This window comes from Lissotriton vulgaris, chromosome 2_1, assembly GCF_964263255.1.
Source record: "Lissotriton vulgaris chromosome 2_1, aLisVul1.2, whole genome shotgun sequence".
In the NCBI taxonomy this organism is placed as follows: Eukaryota; Metazoa; Chordata; class Amphibia; order Caudata; family Salamandridae; genus Lissotriton; species Lissotriton vulgaris.
In genome coordinates, this window is record NC_141687.1 from 906,987,525 (window position 1) to 907,009,953 (window position 22,429).

Genomic DNA, 22,429 nt, shown 5'->3' on the forward strand with positions numbered 1-22,429 from the left:
AGGCATTCACATTTCGGAATTTCAAATTGCGATTCGCAAAATGTGAATGCAATTTCAAGGGTGCGGGGGGGGGGGGTGTCCAAAGAACCCCTCCCTGCACCCCTGAAATTTAACTTTAAGTGCAATTTACACACACACATGAACCAAGGACGTGTGTGTGTAAATTAAAACTTTCAAATATGCAACTAGTGCATGTTTGAAAGTTTTCGGTAAATTAGCATGAAGTTCAACTTCATGCTAATTTACCCCTTCCAAAGTGCGAATTCGGAATTTAAAAATAATCATGCATTGCATTTAAGAAATCTGAAATTGCAATTTCTTAAATGCAATCGCAATTTTAGAAATCGCAACATGGTTGCGATTCCTAAAATTGCAAAATGCATGGTGCATTCCAAATTAGTCAATTGCATTCGCAAACGGACGAAAATTGCGATTCGCACCGTTTGCGAATGCAATTGACTTTGATGCATGTGGGCATAAATGTGTTCCTACTCGTACTTTGTATTTTTTCTTCCTTTGATCTTTTGAATATTCCACAGTTGAATAAATCCTCAATAAGAGGTAAATCAATTTCTGTTTTGACAGCACGATACTGGAACACCCTTCCTAATGCAATTAAGTAGTCCTCATCATATCTCAATTTTAGAAAAAGCTTACAAATTCTGACTGTATGCACAGTTATCACTTTTCCCTGTAAGCAATAGCCCCAAGAGATCTGTGAGCAGTGCTTAATTTGAGCCGGTGGTTTCTGGTGCTCTGCACTGGCACTTAATTGGCAGCACCAGCACTTATGACTGTCTGCCACATGATGGGCTGTTTGCCTGCTTCAGAGTGAGGATAACAGCTGTTAACTAATTCAATATACGTTAAAAATGACTTATACCTGCCGCCCTTGCTAACCTCATAGCTTTGGGGGCCTGGAATAGTCTGAATTGTCACACTTGTAGGAGTGTGATCGTTAGTAGCTAGTTTGGTACTGTAATTGGTAGCACTAGAAGGGGCAATGGGTGGTAAAGACTATAGTAGCCTCCTGATGAGGGCACTGGCACTTACTTATTTTACAAATTAAGCACTGTCTTTGGGTATATACTGCTCTATTTAAATCCGATTTTACATAACATGAAAGTATACCAGCCTGTGCTGTTATGTGAACCTTTTTTTAGTCTGATGTTATGTATAGCTCTTCCCTTTCCATTTACATTGGTGAGCTATTTACACCGAAGATATCTAATGTTTGCATTTATAATGAAGAGCTCCATACTTTTGGTTGTACATGGAAGAGCTCTAGGTTTTGCATTTGAATGGAAGAACTTTAACCTTTGTGCTTACATGAAAGGACTCCTGACTCTGCATTTACAGGAAGAGCTCTAGACTCTGCATTTACATGAAAAGCTCCAGACTCTGCATTTACTGGAAGAGCTCCAGACTCTGCATTTACAGGAAGAGCTCCAGCTTCTGAATTTACTGGAAGAGCTCCAGCTTCTGTATTTACAGGAAGAGCTCAAGACTCTCCATTTGCAGGATGAGCTCCAGCTTCTGTATATACAGGAAGAGCTTCAGACTCTGCATTTAGAGGTAGAGCTCCAGACTCTGCAATTACAGGAATTTCTCATGCTTCTGCATTTACACGAAGAGCTCCAGACTCTGCATTTACAGGAAGAGCTCCAGACTCTGCATTTGCAGGAAGAGCTCCAGACTCTGCATTTACAGGAAGAGCTCCAGACTCTGCATTTACAGGAAGAGCTCCAGACTCTGCATTTACAGGAAGAGCTCCAGACTCTGCATTTACAGGAATTTCTCAAGCTTCTGCATTTACATGAAGAGCTCCAGACTCTGCATTTACAGGAAGAGCTCCAGACTCTGCATTTACAGGAAGAGCTCCAGACTCTGCATTTACAGGAAGAGCTCCAGATTCTGCATTTAGAGGAAGAGCTCCCGACTCTGCATTTACAGGAAGAGCTCCAGACTCTGCATTTGCAGGAAGAGCTCCAGACTCTGCATTTACAGGAAGAGCTCCAGACTCTGCATTTACAGGAAGAGCTCCAGACTCTGCATTTACAGGAAGAGCTCCAGACTCTGCATTTACAGGAAGAGCTCCAGACTCTGCATTTGCAGGAAGAGCTCCAGACTCTGCATTTAGAGGAAGAGCTCCAGGCTCTGCATTTAGAGGAAGAACTCCAGACTCTGCATTTACAGGAAGCGCTCCAGACTCTGCATTTACAGGAAGCGCTCCAGACTCTGCATTTACAGGAAGAGCTCCAGCTTCTGTATTTACAGGAAGAGCTCCAGGATCTGCATTTACAAGAAGAGCTCCAGCTTCTGTATATACAGGAAGAGCTCCAGACTCTGCATTTACAGGAAGAGCACCAGACTCTGCATTTACAGGAAGAGCTCCAGCTTCTGTATTTACTGGAAGAGCTCCAGACTCTCCATTCACAGGAAGAGCTCCAGCTTCTGTATATACAGGAAGAGCTCCAGACTCTGCATTTAGAGGAAGAGCTCCAGACTCTGCATTTAGAGGAAGAGCTCCAGACTCTGCATTTAGAGGAAGAGCTCCAGACTCTGCATTTAGAGGAAGAGCTCCAGACTCTGCATTTAGAGGAAGAGCTCCAGACTATGCATTTACAGGAAGAGCTCCAGACTCTGCATTTACAGGAAGAGCTCCAGCTTCTGCATTTACATGAAGATCTCCAGCTTCTGTATTTACATGAAGAGCTCCAGACTCTGCATTTACAGGAAGAGCTGCAGCTTCTGTATTTATCGGAAGAGCTCCAGCTTCTGTATTTACAGGAAGAGCTCCAGGATCTGCATTTACAAGAAGAGCTCCAGCTTCTGTATTTACAGGAAGAGCTCCAGACTCTGCATTTACAGGAAGAGCTCCAGACTCTCCATTTACAGGAAGAGCTCCAGCTTCTGTATTTACAGGAAGAGCTCCAGACTGCATTTACAGGAAGAGCTCCAGACTCTGCATTTACAGGAAGAGCTCCAGCTTCTGTATTTACTGGAAGAGCTCCAGACTCTGCATTTACAGGAAGAGCTCTAGTCTCTGCATTTACAGGAAGCATCCAGCTTCTGCATTTACATGAAGATCTCCAGCTTCTGCATTTACATGAAGAGCTCCAGACTCTGCATTTACAGGAAGAGCTGCATCTTCTGTATTTATAGGAAGAGCTCCAGCTTCTGTATTTACAGGTAGAGCTCCAGACTCTGCATTTACAGGAAGAGCTCCAGCTTCTGTATTTACAGGAAGAGCTCCAGACTCTGCATTTACAGGTAGAGCTCCAGCTTCTGTATTTACTGGAAGAGCTCCAGACTCTCAGTTTACAGGAAGAGCTCCAGCTTCTGTATATACAGGAAGAGCTCCAGACTCTGCATTTAGAGGAAGAGCTCCAGACTCTGCATTTACAGGAAGAGCTCCAGACTCTGCATTTACAGGAAGAGCTCCAGACTCTGCATTTACAGGAAGAGCTCCAGACTCTGCATTTACAGGAAGCATCCAGCTTCTGCATTTACATGACGTTCTCCAGCTTCTGTATTTACATGAAGAGCTCCAGACTCTGCATTTACAGGAAGAGTTGCAGCTTCTGTATTTATAGGAAGAGCTCCTGCTTCTTTATTTACTGGAAGAGCTCCAGCTTCTTTATTTACAGGAAGAGCTCCAGCTTCTTTATTTACAGGAAGAGCTCCAGACTTTGCATTTACAGGAAGAGCTCCAGCTTCTGTATTTACAGGAAGAGCTCCAGCTTCTGTATTTACAGGAATAGCTCCAGACTCTGCATTTACAGGAAGAGCTGCAGCTTCTGTATTTACCGGGAAAACTCCTGCCGTTTGAATTTGCATGGAAGAGCTCTTGCTTTTTGCAATTAAATGGAAGAACTCCTGAGCTTGCAGTTACATGGAAGAGATCCCGCCTTTGCCTTTACATGGAAGAGCGCCTGTAATATTTGCAAATAAAAGCTTTAGCCTTAGTATTTACATAAAGAGCTCGACTTCGCTAGTGCCAGCAGATTTTCAGCCTTATCTATTAAGCTGCAGAGGTGCACCCTTTGCATCTGCATGGAAGAACTCCTGTCTTCACAGCTACACTGGAGAAGTGTTACCTTTGTGCATGAATATTTCGTTTGTGATCTTTTACATCAAAGAGGTAGAGCATTTGCATTTAGATGGACCGTCTCTGGCCTTGGCATTTATAAGGGAGACGGCTTGCCTTGGCATTTTAACGAAATAGCTATTTGCATTTTCATGGAAGAGCTGCTGCCTCTGATTTAAAAATAAGAAATATATATATATATATATTATGATTTTCAGGCATATTTTTTATGTTAAAGATGTGTAGCTTGACCCTTTGCACACGTCCTTGCTTCACTGAATGACTGCTAGCCTTCTGTGCCTGCTAACAAAGAGTACTCTTCCTGTTCCCATCTTCTATAGGTTGAATCTTAGCAGCATGATTGCTTTGTGTCTTTACCCTCTGTTATCAGCCTATCCCAGTCTTGGACGCGAGCCTGGGCGTGGGCAGACTGGCTTGGACTAGTGATAAGGAGTCAGTACATTCTGTGGTTGACAGAACAATTTGAAGAGCTTCTCACATACTTTCCAAACAGGAAGAACGATAAATAAAACTGGAAACTGTCCGCTTTTGTCCCTGCACATGTGAATCTCCCATAGAAAAAAGGAAGAACTTATTGAAACCTATTTTTAATAAGCTACAGATCCGTACCTGCAGGCAAGCTGTGACCAGCTGGATGGGAGCAGGCTCAAACATTCTGATATGCCGCGGGGTAAAATTCATGAACTTTGTAGAGAATTTGCTCCAAAAAATAGAAACAGACCACAGATAAGGCCTGGGAGGAAGTATTTAATTAATGAATGCTAAAACAAATTTTAACCACCTGAACTTTTAACCTGTTGCTATTTTAATAGAATTTTTGTACATGAATGCTTTATGGTTGTGATAAACCAAATAAAGTAAATTTTGACTGACTTGTCCCTGAAGCGCAGGGTTTCCGTTCATTATCAGTCACTGTCTCTGCAATAAAGGCACCATTCCCAGTGCTGCTACCTTTCCTATATTGTGAATAATTGTACTTCCGGTTTAAGCATTTATTGGAACTTTGTAACTCCGATAGCAGAAAGGGCGCATTACTGTTTATAAACCAAGGGTCACAGATCTGACACATGCCTTTTGTAATGCTTCATCAAGCCAGTGTTCAGGTGCATTCTTCATTTTTGCACCTTTTGGAGAAGTGTGCGTCTTGGGGGAGAAAGTCGCACTTAAAGTAGCACTGCTTGTATCATAACCTAGATTTGTCCCTGTTTGGGGGCCGTCATGACAGACCGGGACCACTGGGCACAAGCGCTGGTAGATTAGTTTGTTTTAGTTTTCCCTTGGTATTTTGGGGTCTGTCCTACTATGGCCCTGCAAACTGCACAAAGTAAATCACTTCCTACACTTGACTCTCGGGTACCAAGTAAGTATTCTCAGGCACGGAGTGTGGGTACTTTTTTATTTAACAGAAAGTACTTAAACTTCACACAAAAAATTAAACACTACATAGTTTAACTGGAATGCAAGTACAGAATTGTTATCTCGGTTATGATCTCTGGTAAGGAGCTACGCCTCTCTTTACGTGATCCTCTCTGTAGTAGGCATCTTGTGACTACAGTCCCCAGTGTACTCTGGCCATAGGCACTAAACATACACAGGTGCAGATTACTTCTAATGCCCCACTGATCAAACGCCTTCCACTGTTCAACATCTTTTTACGCCTTGTGTGGCAAAATATTTTAATTTGACGCAGCAGACACATCTGTGCATTCTGGTAGTCTTTCATTCAAGTTACAAGCTAGCCTAGGGGACGCCGTTAGGGCCTTGAAATGACAGGTTAGGACAAATTGCTTGTGTTTAGCACCTCCACCCCCAACAAAAAAAAACCTTTTGAGCCCGGATTCGTTTTTTGTGTTTTTGAACCCACTACGTTTTTTCCTGGCAAAATTGTGTGTGCAGAAAATCCTTGAGATTTTCAGTTTTCACCCTGGTTCTAATTCTCTAAGTGCAAACTTCATGTTGTGCCCAAAATGGGTTTTGCAGGCAGGTGGTTATCAGGACCTATGACATATTACTTTAGAAGTGTTTTAATGGGTCGATTGATGTGCAAATTGTTTTTGAAGGTCTCTTTAGTGGACAGTAAACGTATTCAAGCACCTCAACCTTTTTACATTTTAGAATAGTTTTTGTTCTTTCCTAATAAAAAGCATAAACATTCGGCCTAAGAAACTGTGCTATGTCACATTGCAGCAAAAGACCGGAGGGTGTGATTATGCTTAACGTTTTTTACTGTGCTTCTCACAGCAGCCCAAAAGAAATCTACAACTCCCATGAATGCATAAACCTGACACGTAAACATATGACTCCATTAGCAGAGTCCATAACAGAACATATGTGACTCGATCAACCAGCCACCCTTGTCCTCCTTCTTTCCTGCTTACAGCAGGCTCCAATAGGTGGTTCTTGATTTCATAACGGTGTATTTGCTAAGTAGGATTCTTACTGACTCGTTAATAGATTGTTATGTGAATGTAAGCGTATCGTTATTTTATTTTTAACACCTGATTACAGGAGTGTGCTTCCTCTCGGAGGCCACTCTGGATTGGGATCCCGATTTCCCTTCTTGGCCTCCCCAGTCTCCGATTCGTCTCTCAAGCAGAGACACTGACTGTCGGTGGAAAAGGCTCACTGCGAGTGCGCAGCAGTACAGTTTTCTCTGCACAGGACCCTTGTGGAGAACTTAAAATTTGCTAACATTCGTGCCAAGAATTTTCAATTCTATTAAGGACAGGAGGCGAGGATTATGCTTATCTCAATTTCTTTACTGAAATACAGCAGCCAATCAAAACACAGTAAAGAAACAAAAAACGACATTACCCATAAACCCAGGGTAACCTTAGAGTACATAAACAGTATATAATGAGTCATAGAGGTCACAACTTCCTCTTTCTTTGTCCAGAACTATTCAAGAAGAACAACGGTAACACTAGCAATCCATTAAGGACGTCCCACGGAGAAGTTATCATCCGGATGTAGGGACGAAGGAACAACAGTAGACCAACGAATAGGAGAAATTCGCAGCACACCTCATTAAGGTCGGAGCCTCGAAGAAGTAAAAAACAGAGCCGTAAAGGCCATTCCGAAAGGAAGAAGTACAAAGCTGAAAACAGGGAGGGGAACAAGTCATAGAATAATCAACATAATGGCACAGCAGTAATGCAGAAAAAATCAACACAATATAAAGACGGTAAAAAAGGGTGGGATAATCCTCGCCTCCTGTCCTTAGTAGATTTGAAAATTCTCGGCACGAATTTTAGCAAATTTTAAATTCTATGTCGGTACGGAGGCTCCGATTATGCTTGTTCAAAGCTTAGCCACCACAACAGAAGCAACATCAACAATAGGTTTGAAATAACACGTTTTAAATACAGATTCCGAAGACCAATCAATGGCCTTCATGATATCCTGGAGACCAACCCCCAAGGAAAAAGCCTTAGAAGCCATGGCTCCCCGAGCAGAGTGGGCCCCAAAGACGGAAACGTCAATGCCCGCTTCCAACATGAGCCAGCGCACCCAACGTGCCAAGGTAGCGGGAGAGACAGGCTTAAAAGGCTTCTGCAAAGCTATAAGCAGTTGACCCTGCAAATCATGTCAAAGGTGCAGTACTCACCTCGTAATCCTTAATGCATTGCACCACACAAAGCTTCGGATTGTGAGGAAAGGAAGGATAAGACACGGAAGACGTGTTACACTTAGTACGGCGAGAAATGGCAAATGAAACACCCTCCGGAGAGAAAGTGCGTCCGGCAAGATCCAGAGCACGAACATCCGACACTCGCTTATAGGACAACAGGCATAACAACATAGTCAGTTTGGCCGACAATTGCTTACGAGAGAGCAAGGAATTAGCAGGCCAAGAATTCAAGAAGCGTAAAACCACGGAGACATCCCATAAGCCGACATACTTATGCAGGGCTCGACAAATCTAAAAAATCTCACTTGACCTGCAGGTCGAGTGAGTAGACTTTTCTACTCGACCTAACAGCAATGCACTCGACCCACAATTGATCGCATAATGGACTTTTTTCAAAACATATGCAGCGCCAACAACCCAGGAAAACGTTGGCCACCCAAATAAACGGCAAATTTCATCCATTTACCTCCCTATGTGTGTATCAAAGTGCTGTGGGGAAGGTTTCTGCGAACATACATGGCAAAAAAAATACCTTAACTTTAACATGTAATACATATCAGGCTGGCACTTACTTGTGGTGAGGAAGTTGATGCTCAGACTGAGGCTAAGGACTTTGCGTTCTTCAGATCGCTGCCTTCTGTCCTGCTTCCCTTTGAAATAACTTTATGGCCAGAGTCACTAGTGCTTGTTCTTTCAAAATACAGCATTAGCGCTCCGTCAGCAGATGAATGTAGCTCATTTTGTAATCCGTTTATGCTGCCAAGTCCTCAAAGTTTCATTTACATTGCTGTAGCTGTGGCAGTGTTTAATTTGTATGAAAAAAAGTGCCACGGGCCGGGTCAGGAGTCCATGGCTTGGCAGTTCGGGCTGGACTGTTCCAATGAGGCACAGGGGTCATCAAGACTAATTTCCATAGCCAGTCCTGAACTGGGGTGGTGAACAGTGAGCTAAAGAACGATGATGGATTCAACCCAGGTCTGTGACTGGGAGTCAGTGTCTCGAAAGGAGACAAACAGCTCCATGGCAAATTGTTAGAAGTTTTATTTAATAAATTGGTCAAGACTGATTTGCATAGCCAGTCCTGAACTGGGGTGGCGAACAGTGAACTAAAGAACGATGATGGATTCAACACAGGTCTGTGAATGAGAGTCAGTGTCTCGAAAGGAGACAAACAGCTGCCACCATTGCAAATTGTCAGAAGTATTCAGACACCACAGTGAATGGTAAAACACATAAATGCACAAGTTGTTAAGGAAAATGGTGCTGATTTGAACAGAGTAGCATTAAACTGAGTCGCTATCTTCTGAGTCAGTAACAACACTAGTGTTGTTTTGACAAGGATGTTTGTGGCCCATAATATGTCTTGTTCCTGGATTTGCTGAAAGCCAATGCAAAACGGCTGGGTTTGGATCAAAAGTGTCTAACTCTGGCCCATCTACTTGGATTCGCATTAAAGCAGACATGGTGTCACTTTTAAGGGACGTACGGAGCTCATTTTTTATTCGGTTCATGCTGCTAAACCCCCGTTCACATATTGCTGTTGTTGGACTGATGGAAAGCATGATTTCTAAAATTGGAAGGACATGTTTAACTTCTTCTGGGCGTTTTTTCAATAGCTGAGTGAAGAGGGATACAGGCTGCAACAACCTCCGATGAAAGACGTACAGTTTAAAATCTAGCCACTCTCCAGGGGCAGACTCAATTTCTTCATCAGTAAGTACCTTTTTGTAGTACTGTACAAGGTCCTCAAATTCTTGATCCCCAAAAACTCTAATCTTTTCAACAGAGTCTGGCCACAAAGTAAAATCAAAAATGTTAAACAAAGAATGCGGCTTGCCTGAGATGTGCTTCAGAAAGCGGTCACTCATAAATGAAAGAGCATTCTCTATTAACTCAATAGTGTCTTCCTTGACACTAGTTTCATTAGAGCTGCCTTTTCTAGCAGGCTTTGCCTGTGTTAGTAACGGGACCCCTGCGAAATTTCCATCTTTAAAAAGCAATTGAAATTGTGTTAGTGCTTTTCCTGGCTTTGTTTTCAGCAGTATTAGCTTCTGTTGAAGCACCTCGATTCTTCTTGCAACTTCAGAAATAAGAGTATCTTCTTGTTGAAATGCCTTAGACACTTGCTGAAGCAGCTCTGTGAAGTCTATCATGAAGTGCAAGAAATAAAGAAACTTCTCCGACTTCATGTCATGAAGCAATCCTTTGGCTTTGTTTGAATATTCATCAGTACCAGTAGCAAGGTGCTCAAGATGAAGTACTGTAGCTTCCCAGTTTGTCTTAAGCGCTGTTACTGCCCTGTGCTGACTTGCTACCCATCTGATTTGCTGCAAGCCACCAAAATGTTGTAACTGCTCTTCCAGATTATCAGCTATCTCTTTAAGTTCCCTTCTCCGCTTAGGTGAATAATAATATAGTTTGAAACATCCTTTGAGCACCTCTTCAAATTTGGATATGTATGAACTCTTTTTTTTAACATCACACACAGCAAGCTCTAGGTTGTGAGCTACACAGTGCACAACTGCAATGTGATTGCAATTGTCCCATCCTTGATGCTTGGAGACTTCGTCCAGTAGCTGCTTCACAGCACCAGATTTTGTACCGAGGTTCACAGCAGCTCCATCTGTATTCAGACCAATGCATTTCTGGCTCAGAATATCCAGAGATATGCCCATGCTTTCCAGGCCAACCATAATAGCATTTTTCACTCCGGACGCAGTGGAGTTTTTCATGCTGACAATGTCACACAGATGGGTAACAAGGGTGCCTTCACAAACAAATCGTACATAAATAAGTTCCTGTTCCTGAATTCCTTTGTCAGTTGACCCATCTGACAGAACACTGATGAACCTAGCATTTTCTATTTGGGATCGAATTGACATTTTTAGGGTCTCGGAAATTGCTATTACAAAGTTACGGCATGCATGATCAGTCATATAATTTTCGAAATTCCACTCAGGATTGTTCTTTTTCTGCAGTGAGCAGAGTTTTGGAAATTTAATAAAAGCCTCACCTTGTTTAGCGATATAATAGGCTGTATTAAATAAAATGTTTAAGTGCCGGATATTTTTTTCATGCATTTTTGTGATCGATTTGGCTATGCAGGTCTCCTGTGGCTTTTGAATTGCAGCTTCATGTAATATGCATTTTTCATGCAATTTGCTCTTGTGGTGCCATTCCAACGTCTCCCTTTTGAATTTTTCTGTCACACCAACATATAGGGAAGACTTAGTATCTGCAAGATGAGGAAATTTCCTGCAAACTCCACAATACAAAACTTGAGATTTTTTAAAACTGGGTTCAACTAGGTCAGCAGCAGCTCCATTACTTTCCTGTTCTTCAATCACTGCCCACTTGAAATCTTCAAGCCATTTCTGTTGTACAACTCTCTGTCTTTTTTTTTGATCATACTCCCTTTGCTTTTGGTGGATTTCTTCTAATCTCCTTTTTCCAACTGCTGAACTCTCTCCTGCATTATTCATTGGAGTTTTAGCTCCAGTTTTTCCGGCCAACCACAACCTGATGTCTGCCATTGCAGCTGCTGCACTCTCTGCCTGTTGTCTGCCTTGTCCTCACTAGTTAGCCAGCACTTCTGACTCACTGACTGCTTCTGTCCGCTTTGAGCTAGAATCAAAAACAAAACTCACTGTAACTAATTTAAAAATTTACCCATGTGTTTGTACAAAACTATACTGGCTTATAACATTTGCTTTCAATAATTATAACATATGATGGTTCCAATATAAATTTGTATGCATCAGATCTGTAACTCAGTGTGGCACTCTCAGGTTCGCACAAAAGCACCCCAATTTGGAAATGCGCTCTAATGGTAGGTACTGAACGATGTGCAACACCAGTGCAGCTTCTAAAATAACTACTCACTATTGAGACTAGTCTGCTCTTGAGTATTGCGGGTGGTTCTAATATGGGGGAGGCTTATACCTGGTCAGTAAAAGGTCTGCCTGACGCTTCCCCCTCCCAAAGCCTAACTCTGGGCCTAAACTACTTTTTGGGGGGAAACTGGGTGGTAATTAGTCAAGTGGTCACACAATCTGCACAAGCCGCACCTTCATGGTCACACTGTCTTGCAAGCAAAATCAAGCAATGAAGGTGAGGAAACATGATGTGGCCATCATAGCTGTGAGATCATCACCACCAACAACCCTTCCACCCTCCTCCTCAAACTCCATACCTTCCCTTTCAAGTGCAGGCACTGCCCTCGTACCTCCATAGGACTCAAGTTTCACAGGCATTGCATTCTGGGACTTGAGGCCCTGTTTATTCAAAAACTACACTGGATCTTATAACGCAAAGCATAAATCTGGGCTGGGTAGGTCCCTCATGCATGGACCCTGGAATCTTGAAACGTCAGCTGTCCTTTTTCGACGCCACATTGTACAAAGTTGAATCAACAAGTCACTCTTCAGAGGCATTTTAAACATGCCAAAGTCATCTCATTCAGCCAATTTCAAAAGGATCCTACAGGCCTTCCTCTCAACAGAGCAACAGTCAACTCTGCACAGCCAAACAGAGGGGGACGGGGGGGATTGGAAATCATACCAGGAACGTCAAGTACGCTTCTGAGAGAGCTTGCCACTTTTCTGTTTGGCCCCATTTCATCTAATACACTGCTTGAGCTAGGAAACCAAAGAAGGCCTAAAAGCGCTCTCTAAGATAACACTTAGGTCTAAGGGCTTTATGTGTATAAGGGGAGACAATCGAGTCCTGTGGGGTGTCTCTACACCCTTGTTCTTCAATGCTGGTGGTTTGGCTCAATGGGGTGTAGAAAGGGTCCACAATACAAATTCGAAATTACCCTGGTGCCAGCAACATCTTTCCAAGACTCTGCATATCTCTGCAGAGCGTCGCAAAGCCTAAATGAGGATATACTACACACCTCAGTGCAGAAAGAGAGTGAGTATTAGCACTCAGCAGTTGCAGGAGTGAGATTGCATGGATCCCTAAGTATGTGGCCGGCTTTCCGTCTGCAGGAGACAGTCACCTTTCAATGTAATGCTCCCTACTGTTTGGGTGTACGGCAGACCCTTGCACCTTCATGCGTCTTATGCACTCAGAAAAAGAAAGGTTTTAACACGCTATTCTAGCACATGCTACAGGAACCGCAGGAACAGCAGCAGTGCGACGGTGCTCAATACAAATGTCATGTAGGGGTAGGTGGTAACTGGCACAACAGATAGGCAGAAACTGATCACACTTACATTCAGAAAAAGTAATGTAACACTACAAAAGAGGCCAATCTTTTACCGCAATGTCTCAACCATTACAGAACAGTCACCAAAAAAACGCGCTTTTGCACATGTACGGTATACAAAAACATTCACATTGCTAATGTGGGTTGGACGACAAGGAAAGTTTAGGAGCTCATTTGCGCAACTTGTACACCCTGGTCACAAAGAAAGTCAACTTGATACTCTAGAAAATGTCTGCGGCAAAGAAGAGGAACAATTGTCTGAATCATTAATGTCCCAGTGCCGGAATGTAATGCTTCAGAAGCGCACCACTTTCTATCAATGCAGTACAGGTGATCGGAGTAACCAGAATGTGCAGAGGTTTAACAAGTGCGTTTTACAAAACGTATACCACATTAAAGGTGTGCAACGCCCAGAAAGTAGTTTACTCTAGTTAAAAAGATTTTTAAAAATGTTGGTGCTGCAAAGTGAGGTCACGTTTCTTCTACACGAATTGTTGGACAACTAGGTTACCACTTTTTGAAAATAATGACCCAAATTAAAGTCGAGTTAGTCAAGGCAGTCTGCCATCTTCAGAGCACTTCTTTGCCCTGCCATGATACAGATAGCAACTTCAGACCCCCACCAGCACAGTATCTAGACATTAAAATAACTTTCTATGCAAGTTACAAAAATACACATATAAACACATGGTTCCCTGTGACGTGAAAAACACACAGAAGGAGCGTGGTTGTAAGATGTACTGCCTTCAATTTTCTACCGATTGAAATGGGCAAACGAGGATTTTGCTGCACAAGCTTTCACCAGTTATTCAGCTAGTCCTATGAATGAAGGCTCACAAAAATGATCAGAATTAATTTTTCTTATAACGTAAAAACAACAAGCCATGATAACCTTCAACTCCCTGCACTGCTCACCAAGCATTCGAACAGGCACGGACTCACCCAGCAGGCCTGACCTACAAGAGAACAACGCAGACAACAAGGGGTGGGACAGAGGGGATGGGAGCAAGCATACAGATAACGGCAGGTGAAGGGGCAAGTGACGGACAACAGGGTGGGAGTGGCTGGGGCAAGAAACATGGAAAACACTCAACACCACGGACAATGGCAGGATGGCAGGTGGTAGCAACAGTAGGGAACCAGCTGAAAAACACTAAGCACTCCATCAGAGATGAACACAAAAAAAAGAATAGACGATCGTCATGTAATATTTCACGAGGAGAGACACGGAACAGTCTAATACTACTAAACTGACATCGGTCCCTGCAACAAAACCGGCCCCCTCTCATAAAACCGGCCCCACCCCATCCAGCCTACCGCTGTTGAAAAAGGAAAGCTAACGCTGTTGGAAAAGGAAAACGTAGACTCGGAGGCTGACCTAAGGTGAGACAACATGACGGAGCCTCGTGTAAATGAAAAGAAATTTAAAAGTAACTCACCTCTGCCAAATCGTCCCGCACTTTGCCACTGAGTCCCGACTTCACCGAGGAGAGCGCGTGTGGTGGCGTGCTACGTCACTGCTGCACTTTAAGCAGCACAGCGCGGGGGCAGGCCAGGGCTGTCATTGGTAGCGCTTTCGCGCGCTACAAGATTGACGGCCCTGGCCTCCAAACAATAGGCAGTGTGATGCCCCCTAAAGACTTTAACTGCGCACCGCACCACCTGCACTCCGCCTATCGTGCGTGCGTGCAAGAACATGCTGCCCCCTAAAGCCTTCATCGCGCACCGCACCGCAATGCGCTGCCACCTAGAGCCTTCAACTGTAACTGCACCTATCAGATAGCACTCGCCAGGCCGGTCAAGTAGGCCTTGAAACTGACTCGACCTGAACAAAATTCACTCGCATTTGCGAGCGGGCGAGTACATTTGTCGAGCCCTGTAAAAATATGGCAAGGAGGTTTTACCATTCAAATGCCTCTGAGTAATTTGGAAACCAAAGGATGTTCCCCAACAGGTACATGGCCAACAGAAATAGCAGAACGAAAGTTATTTACCGTTCTGTATGCCAAACCAGAAGAATCAAGAGAAGCAAGAAAATTAAGAACTAAAGTGACATCTGTAGAAGAGGGATCCACTGACCGTTGTGTACACCAATCACAAAACCTTTCCAAGCTGACGCATAACGTTTGTGTGTGTTGGAGGCCCAAGCTTCACCGATAAATCGGGCAGCGTCCGAAGAAAGGCCTTAGACTTGCCAGCGTCCCCCGAAATACGCCACGCCACAAGATGGAGATGTCCCGAAAGAATGAGGGGATGAGGCTCCAGCAGAGGGTCCAGCAACAGTTTCCACCTGTTTGGAAGAAGGAGTGGCGGGGAGCAACTCATCTCCAGAAGAACTGGAAACCACGCCTGAGCCCTCCAAAGAGTAGTGATGAGAATGATCTCTGAAAGAAAACGCCTCGAGCTGGCCAGAACCCTGGGAATCATCATGAAGGGAGGAAACGCATAGCACAGGAGAGGCGGCCAAGACTGGAGAAAGGCATCCGTGGCGAGGGCCTCCGGATCTGGACACCAGCTGTAAAACAGGGGAAGCTGTCTGTTCAGGCGAGAGGCAAAGAGGTCCAAGTGGCATTTTCCCCAAGTCCGGGACAATGTCTGAAAACACCCGAGGGTGAAGCCGCCAATCGCTGTAATCCCTCAGATGGCGAGAGTTCCAATCCGCTATATGATTGTCTTGACCAGGAAGGTACTCAGCAATAATCGTGATCTGGCATTGCAGACACAGATGCCAAAAGTCCTTCGCAATCTCTGACAGGAGTTTGGACTTGGTGCCCCCGAGCTTGTTGACATACCTCACTGCTGAGATGTTGTCCATGCGGAGGAGAATGCAACAGTTCGACGCCTGAGGAGAAAGACAACGGATCGCGAAAGAGCCCGCAGGAAGCTCTAGACAATTGATGTGGAGGGATAACTCCTCCTGGGACCAACGGCCCCCCGTCGTCAGAGAACCTCACCGGGCTCCCCATCCCCAAAGACTCGCATCCGACTCGATAACCACATCTGGAGTCATCCCGAACAGCGCTCGACCGTACCAAGACTCCATGTGGTCCAGCCACCACAACATTTCCCAGCGAGCCTCCTCTGAAAGAAGAATGAGATCGGAATAACGAAGTCCCTTCTGAAGATGCCTGATCTTGATGCGTTGAAGAGCACAATAGTGTAAGGGACCCGGGAAAATGGCTTGGATTGAGCAGGACAACAGACCCACAATCCAAGCCACCGTCCGCAAAGAGACCACTTGTTTGGACAAGACCATGCGCAACTCCCGTTTGATCGCTCTGATCTTCTGACCGGGAAGAAGGAGCTGGCAGGCCACCGAATCGATGCGGAACCTGAGAAAGTCCATCGTCTGTGAGGGCTGAAAGTCTGACTTCAGAGGATTCACAAGAAATCCCAGAGACTGTAAGAGTTCTACGGACCATTGTAAATGATGTTGCAAAAGAAGAGGGCACTGAGCCATCAAAAGAATGTCGTTGAGGTAGACAATCAAACGGACTCCACGGGCCCGTAAAGATTCCATCACTGGACGCATGAGCTTCGTAAAACACCACGGAGCGGAGGAAAGACCGAAAGGGAGGACAGTATACTCGAACCATTTCCCCAGCCACTGAAACTGAAGGAAGCGATGGTGAGGAACATAGATCGGAACAGACAGGTAAGTGTCCTTCAGGTCTAGACGAACCATCCAGTCCCCCTTCTGAAGTAGATCTCGAAGAAGATGGATACCCTCCATCTTGAAATGACGGTACACAACTCCGCCGTTGAAGTCTTTGAGGTTGAGGACCAGACTGGAACCTCCCCCTTTTTTCTCCACTAGACAAATGTTGCTGACGAAGCCGTCTGGATGACGGGAAGAAGGAATGATGGCTCCTTTCGCCAGAAGAGATTCGATTTCCTCGGAGATGAAGTCCTGATCTAGTTTGGAAAAAACATGGGGTAGCGGGAGGCGGTGTTGGAGAGGGCGTTCGTAAAACTCTAGTTTGAAGCCTTGCACCGTCTCCAACACCCAGGCATCGCTGGAGATTAGCCGCCAATTGTGGAGAAAAGACTTCGGTCTGCCCCCTAAAACAACCTAGGAAGCCAGAATCAAGCTCACCTGAGTTGGAGGAATCCTGACGTCCTCCTTGAGCACCTCCGTAACCGCCCTTGTTGTAGTTGCCTCTGCCTTTTGCGTGAAGGATAGAATCTGGATTTGCCAGAACCATAGTTGTCTTGTCGGCTACCTCTTTGGGACTGACCACCTCGTTGGGTAGGTTGATTACCTCCCCGGCCGGACGAACGTCCCCTTCGTCCGGCCCGTCCAAAAACTGGACGGAAGGCACGACGCAGATTGGACTGCGCTTAATCAAAGCCACTGAACGTCGCTACAAAGCTAGTCAATTCTTTCAAAAAGGGAGGACCAAAGAGAAAACCTTGTGCCAAGGAACCTGTCTCTGAAGGGGCGAGATCCGTCAATTTAGGGTCTAGCTTCATGAGAATGGAGCGACGACGCTCGCAGGACAGGGCACAATTAGCATTGCCCAGAATGCAGATGGCCCTCTGAGACCATCCCACCAGTTCTTCAGGATCAATCAAGGAGTTAGAATTCTTGGCACAATACGCCAAGTTCAAAATCTTGGTCAGGGGACCCAAAAGATCCAACAACTTGTCCTGGCAGGACCTCCATGATCTGTCCAGACCTTTTTTAGGATCTTTGGAATATTTGAGCATGTAGGTAACCATAGTCGGATCAACCTCAGGAGTGTCCGCCAATTTGTCTGCAAGATCTGGTCGGGGATACTCCGAGTGCAAGCAAGCGCGAACATCCTTATCAAAAGGGCGACGAATGTGAGACTGCACATAATCTGCTATCTCAGAGGAGGGAAGCCAGGCAGAGGAATTGGGATGGATGATGTCGTCTGGGTCAAAGGTTAAAACCTGAGGAGTGCAAGGGGCATCCACGAAGTGTTCCTTGCGAGCCTTCTTCTTCGGGGGCGGAACCACAGGCTCAGAAGAAGTGTCAGTGGAAGAATCATCAGTCATGGGAGAAGCCTGTTGCGCCTTAAGAGGCGTAGAAGATTTCTTAGAAGACTTAGAAGAAGACAGAGTCTTAGCCAATTTAACAAAATCCGCCATATGAGGATTTTTAGGTGACTTCTTTGAACGTCCCGACTTAGGTAGCCAGCCTTGCTGAGTGGCATACTCGGACAAATGCCTTTTGAGAGGGGCAATAGCATGGTATAAGGCCTGATCCATATACTCTGCACCCTCCGAGCCTGCGGGCTCTTCCTCAGCGTAATAATAATCCTCTTCATCCTCATAATAGTCACCCATTTCGACCTTTAGGAAAGGAATATGCCCAAGGAGGAGAAGTAAAGATATTAACACCCAAAGGGCAATGCAGGGAGAGTGTACACCCCAAAGCAAGCCAAAATGTAGCAGTAACCAACCTGACAAAAGAGTTTAAAATGTGGAGGGAGGGCTTGCTGTAACACTCTAGGCAAAGCCTATTCCAAAATTATTACAACCCTAGTTCTAATGGAAACTAGGGCGTGAGGAGCCTAACGACCAGGCAGGTGAGCAAAGGCTGAAAGCCAAGTTCTTATCTCGCAAAGGAGAATTGCTTGCAGCGCTCGAAAGTCCTGTCAAAATTCACACAGGAAAGGACTCCAAAGAGCAGTTCCACCGTCGGCCGCCGAGGCAAAAACAACCGGTGGTACTGCGCATGCGCAGAGCGTGCCTGCCGAAAATGAGAGACGCGCGAGAAGGACGCGCGTCTCTCAGCCCCGCTCCCGCTCCACAGAATGAAATACAGGCGCAGAAAGCAAGCCTGCAACCTGGGGGGTGAGCACACGCCCCGAAGCCACGCCGAGAACAAGCAGCGTATGAAAACGGCAAAGCGCACAGCAACAGCGTAAACACCGGAACCGGAGAGGTTCAATTAGCATATAACCACAGCGCAAAGGCAGGTAACAACGCGCGCTAAATTACAACAAGCAGAAAAAAGCACAATTAGTGAAGTAGAGGAAAAATGCACTTAACTGGCTGTGGAGCAGCAAAGAAAGAGGAAGTTGTGACCTCTATGACTCCTTATATACTGTTTATGTACTCTATGGTTACCCTAGGTTTATGGGTAATGTTGTTTTTTTGTTTCTTTACTGTGTTTTGATTGGCTGCTGTATTTCAGTAAAGAAATTGAGATAAGCATAATCGGAGCCTCTGTCCTGACATATAATTACGTGGCTTGGAAGCCCTGCGATCGGCGAGCAATTGCTCTCGCCTGTTTGCGTTGTGTCAGCCATTTTGTGATAGGCCGGCACACTTGGTTTCGAATAGGTAGTGCGAGGTGCGCAATGGCCGATAGCTGTAAGTATCTTCAATAGAGGCTTATTTCTATTTGGCTAACGCGCAAATTGGCAAACTTTGTTAGTTTGGGATTTTTTCCCCTTTTTTATGACTGGGGAGTATATTAGACTAGAGGGCAAACCGCTCATTTGAGCAAGCATATACTACTTTCCCTGAGGGAGTTGGTTCAATCACCACATCATACTTGCTTACATACATGCCAACATTTTAGGGCAGGGACGTGGGAGATTTAAAATAAAACATCGGGAGAGTGAAAATTCCCCATTGACTTCTATTGTAGACTATGCAATTTCAGGGGGAGGCATGCAGCTAAAATAAAGCCATTTTTGGCTTGAAATTCGGTAGTCTCCGACCTGAATCGGGTCTATTGGCATGTATGCTGCTTATGATTTTCCAAGTCTGCCTGGCACTCTGAGTAAATTAGGGCTATAGACTTCAGACCACCATGGTTATATTAGACAGGAAAAGGTATCAGATACCTAATACATAGCCCCAGAGCTGGTGTCCATGATAATTTGACGTTTTCCAGATCAGTGGAGACAGCTATGCCCATGACATTGTAAAGGTGGCAGAGACCAGATCCAGGGACTTGGTGAAATCGCCCAAAGACCAGGATCACTGTGAGGACTTATTTGATCCTGACAATATAAGGCATCCCGCTCCTGGTAGTGGGAGCTTGCCACCAAAATAAGTTACTGCCTTAAACAGAGACTATGACAGCCTGCAGGGTGCCTGAGACCCTCCATCGAGGGTAAGGTCTCAGCCAACCCAGAGCTAGATACCACATTTGTAACATTTAAAGGAAAGTTTATCAAAGACCAGAGAAGGGTTCTAGATAGATCACAGCATTCATGCCAGGATAAGCTTGTCAATGTAACTGGCCCCATTATTAAAATTCTTGAGATGGCAGAGAACTCCAAATGAACTGCAACAATACTAACCGACAAATTCTTTTGAGTTGGGCCCAGAGAGCATGGTTCTGACATACAATGCAAACAGTTCCAGATAGTTTCAGGGAACCCAGAGACAACCGATAAGTCCTCAAGCACTTACATTCTTGGAGGGGGTCTGTGATATTACTGATCAGGAGATTCAAGATCAAGAGAGAAAAGGGGCACGAGAAAAATCCTTTCTCCATCCAAGATTATTTTTAAGCAGTATCTTTGTAGTGAAAGAAAGAAAAGACAAAGGTGTTCGCACAGTAATAAACCTGAGGGAGTTCACGGTGTGGCTGATTTACAGGCACTTCACGGTGGAAGGTATCCATCTTCTAAAGTCTCCTATCCTTCAGGGTGATTGGGTGATCAGGTTGGTATAAAGGACAACCATTTTCCACCACATCAGCAGTTTCTACAGTTTCTTTGGAGAGGCTAGGTATGGGAATTCAAGGTTCTTCCCTTCGGGCTCTCTTCCACCTTGGTGTGTTTTTTCAAAATGACTGAAACCGGTGGTTGTTTGGTTACATACAAAGGGATGCAGATTTATTATATACTTGGAAAACATGACTCTCATGGCACAAGACAGGAACACTCTTCTGAATCAAGCTAAATTGGATATTTCGATTCTGGAGGATCTGATGTTTATAAATTTCCAGAACAAGTTGGATCAGATACTAAATCATAGAAGGGAGCTTCTCGGTGTTATTATCGACTCTCGGAGAGCAATCCTGTATTTACTTCTCAACAAAATCAACATGATAAAATGGAATCAAGAAAATTGACCACATCAAATCAAATCTCCCTACACACACTGGGAATAGTGGGACTTCTTTTGTCATCCATACAGGTGATTCTTCCTGGGCCACTCTATTGCAGTAATTGAAAATCAGACACCTGCAGAAGGAAATCTATTCGGAGGAAACACTTCTGATGGAAGAGATCAAGCCGGAGATGACCTGGTGGTTTAACTGCATGAGGAATCTTTGGCTCAGCCCTGGAGTTATCATAGAATTGGATGTCAGTTGATGGGGTGAGGAGCCAGCTGTGGGGAGATATCCACTTGGAGAAGATGGCCCCAGGAGGAACTAAATCTACACATAAACTGTCTGGAACTTCTAGCGGGATCCTTCGCTATTCGCTGCCTGGCCAAGAACTGAGTAAAATGTTGCATCGTCCTGAAGTTGCCAGCAGGGAAATATGTCAACAAGTTGGGAGGCACGAGATCCAAGGCACTGGCGGAAATTGCAAAGGATTTTTCTAAATATTGCCTTGAAAAGGGGAATTTCAGTTACAGCAGTTCACCTACCGGTAGTTCCAAAACCCTAGCGGACTGGATCTCACGAATCCTGAGGGAGATCAGCATCTGGAGACTGAAACCTCAAGTGTTTCAACTTTTATGCCAAAGATCCGGGATCCGAACCAAGGTCTTGTTTGCATTAAAACTGAATTCTCAAGTACCACAGATTTTCAGTTGGAGACCAGACCCAGAGGCCAACCTAGTGGATGCATTACTACAGGATTTGAGCGAAGGACTGAACTACTAGACCTTTCCTCCATTCATCACGCTAGCCAGAGTAAATACACAAGCCAGGCATCAACAGGCCGAGATAATTCTAATGACGCACGTGTGGCGAGCGTAACCATGGTTCCTTCTGCATTTGGAGATGTTGTGCAGCTGTGTGGTGATAATTCTTTCTTTCTAGGACATCCATCTTGGTCCAGAATGAGAAATGTATCCAATGATTAAGAGAAGTCTTCTGACTCATGGCTTGGCGGATTTTGTGCAACGATAAAGTATGTCAGTACTTTAGCAAACAACTTCTTTTCTTCTTGGAACAAGCATGGTAACCCATAAGAAATATAATTCTGCATGGTTGGCTGGGCACAGTTGTTGTGTGGAGAGACACTGGATCCTATTGCAGCGTACATTATTTTCATTCTGAATGTCCTTTCTCAGCTGGCAGAGGTAGGCAGGTCTAGTACCATTTTCATGATTTTCCGAGGCCTGAGTTTTGATGTGGTTGGCTCTGAAACAAGACTGAGTGATATTGATGAGTTGGTGGTCTTTGAGGTGTTCAGTGAGGTGCCTGTTGATGATTTTTTTGAGGTGTTCAGTGCGGTGTCTGTTGATGATTTCTTTCTAAGACCTTAGCTCGGAATGGTAGCAGGGAGATTAGTCTGTAGTTGGCTAG

General features: G+C 44.7%; 1 protein-coding gene and 1 pseudogene across 4 annotated transcripts in view; one reads left to right on the plus strand and one right to left on the minus strand.

Moving 5' to 3' along the window:
* The window catches only part of INPP5B (inositol polyphosphate-5-phosphatase B), a 783,203-nt gene that overhangs the window by 270,273 nt on the left and 490,501 nt on the right, over positions 1-22,429 (plus strand). The gene's annotated exons all lie outside the window — the stretch shown is intronic.
* Positions 10,185-14,296, minus strand: LOC147731394 (zinc finger protein 862-like; annotated as a pseudogene). The gene has a single exon (XR_015308437.1). The product of XR_015308437.1 is annotated as a zinc finger protein 862-like (transcript).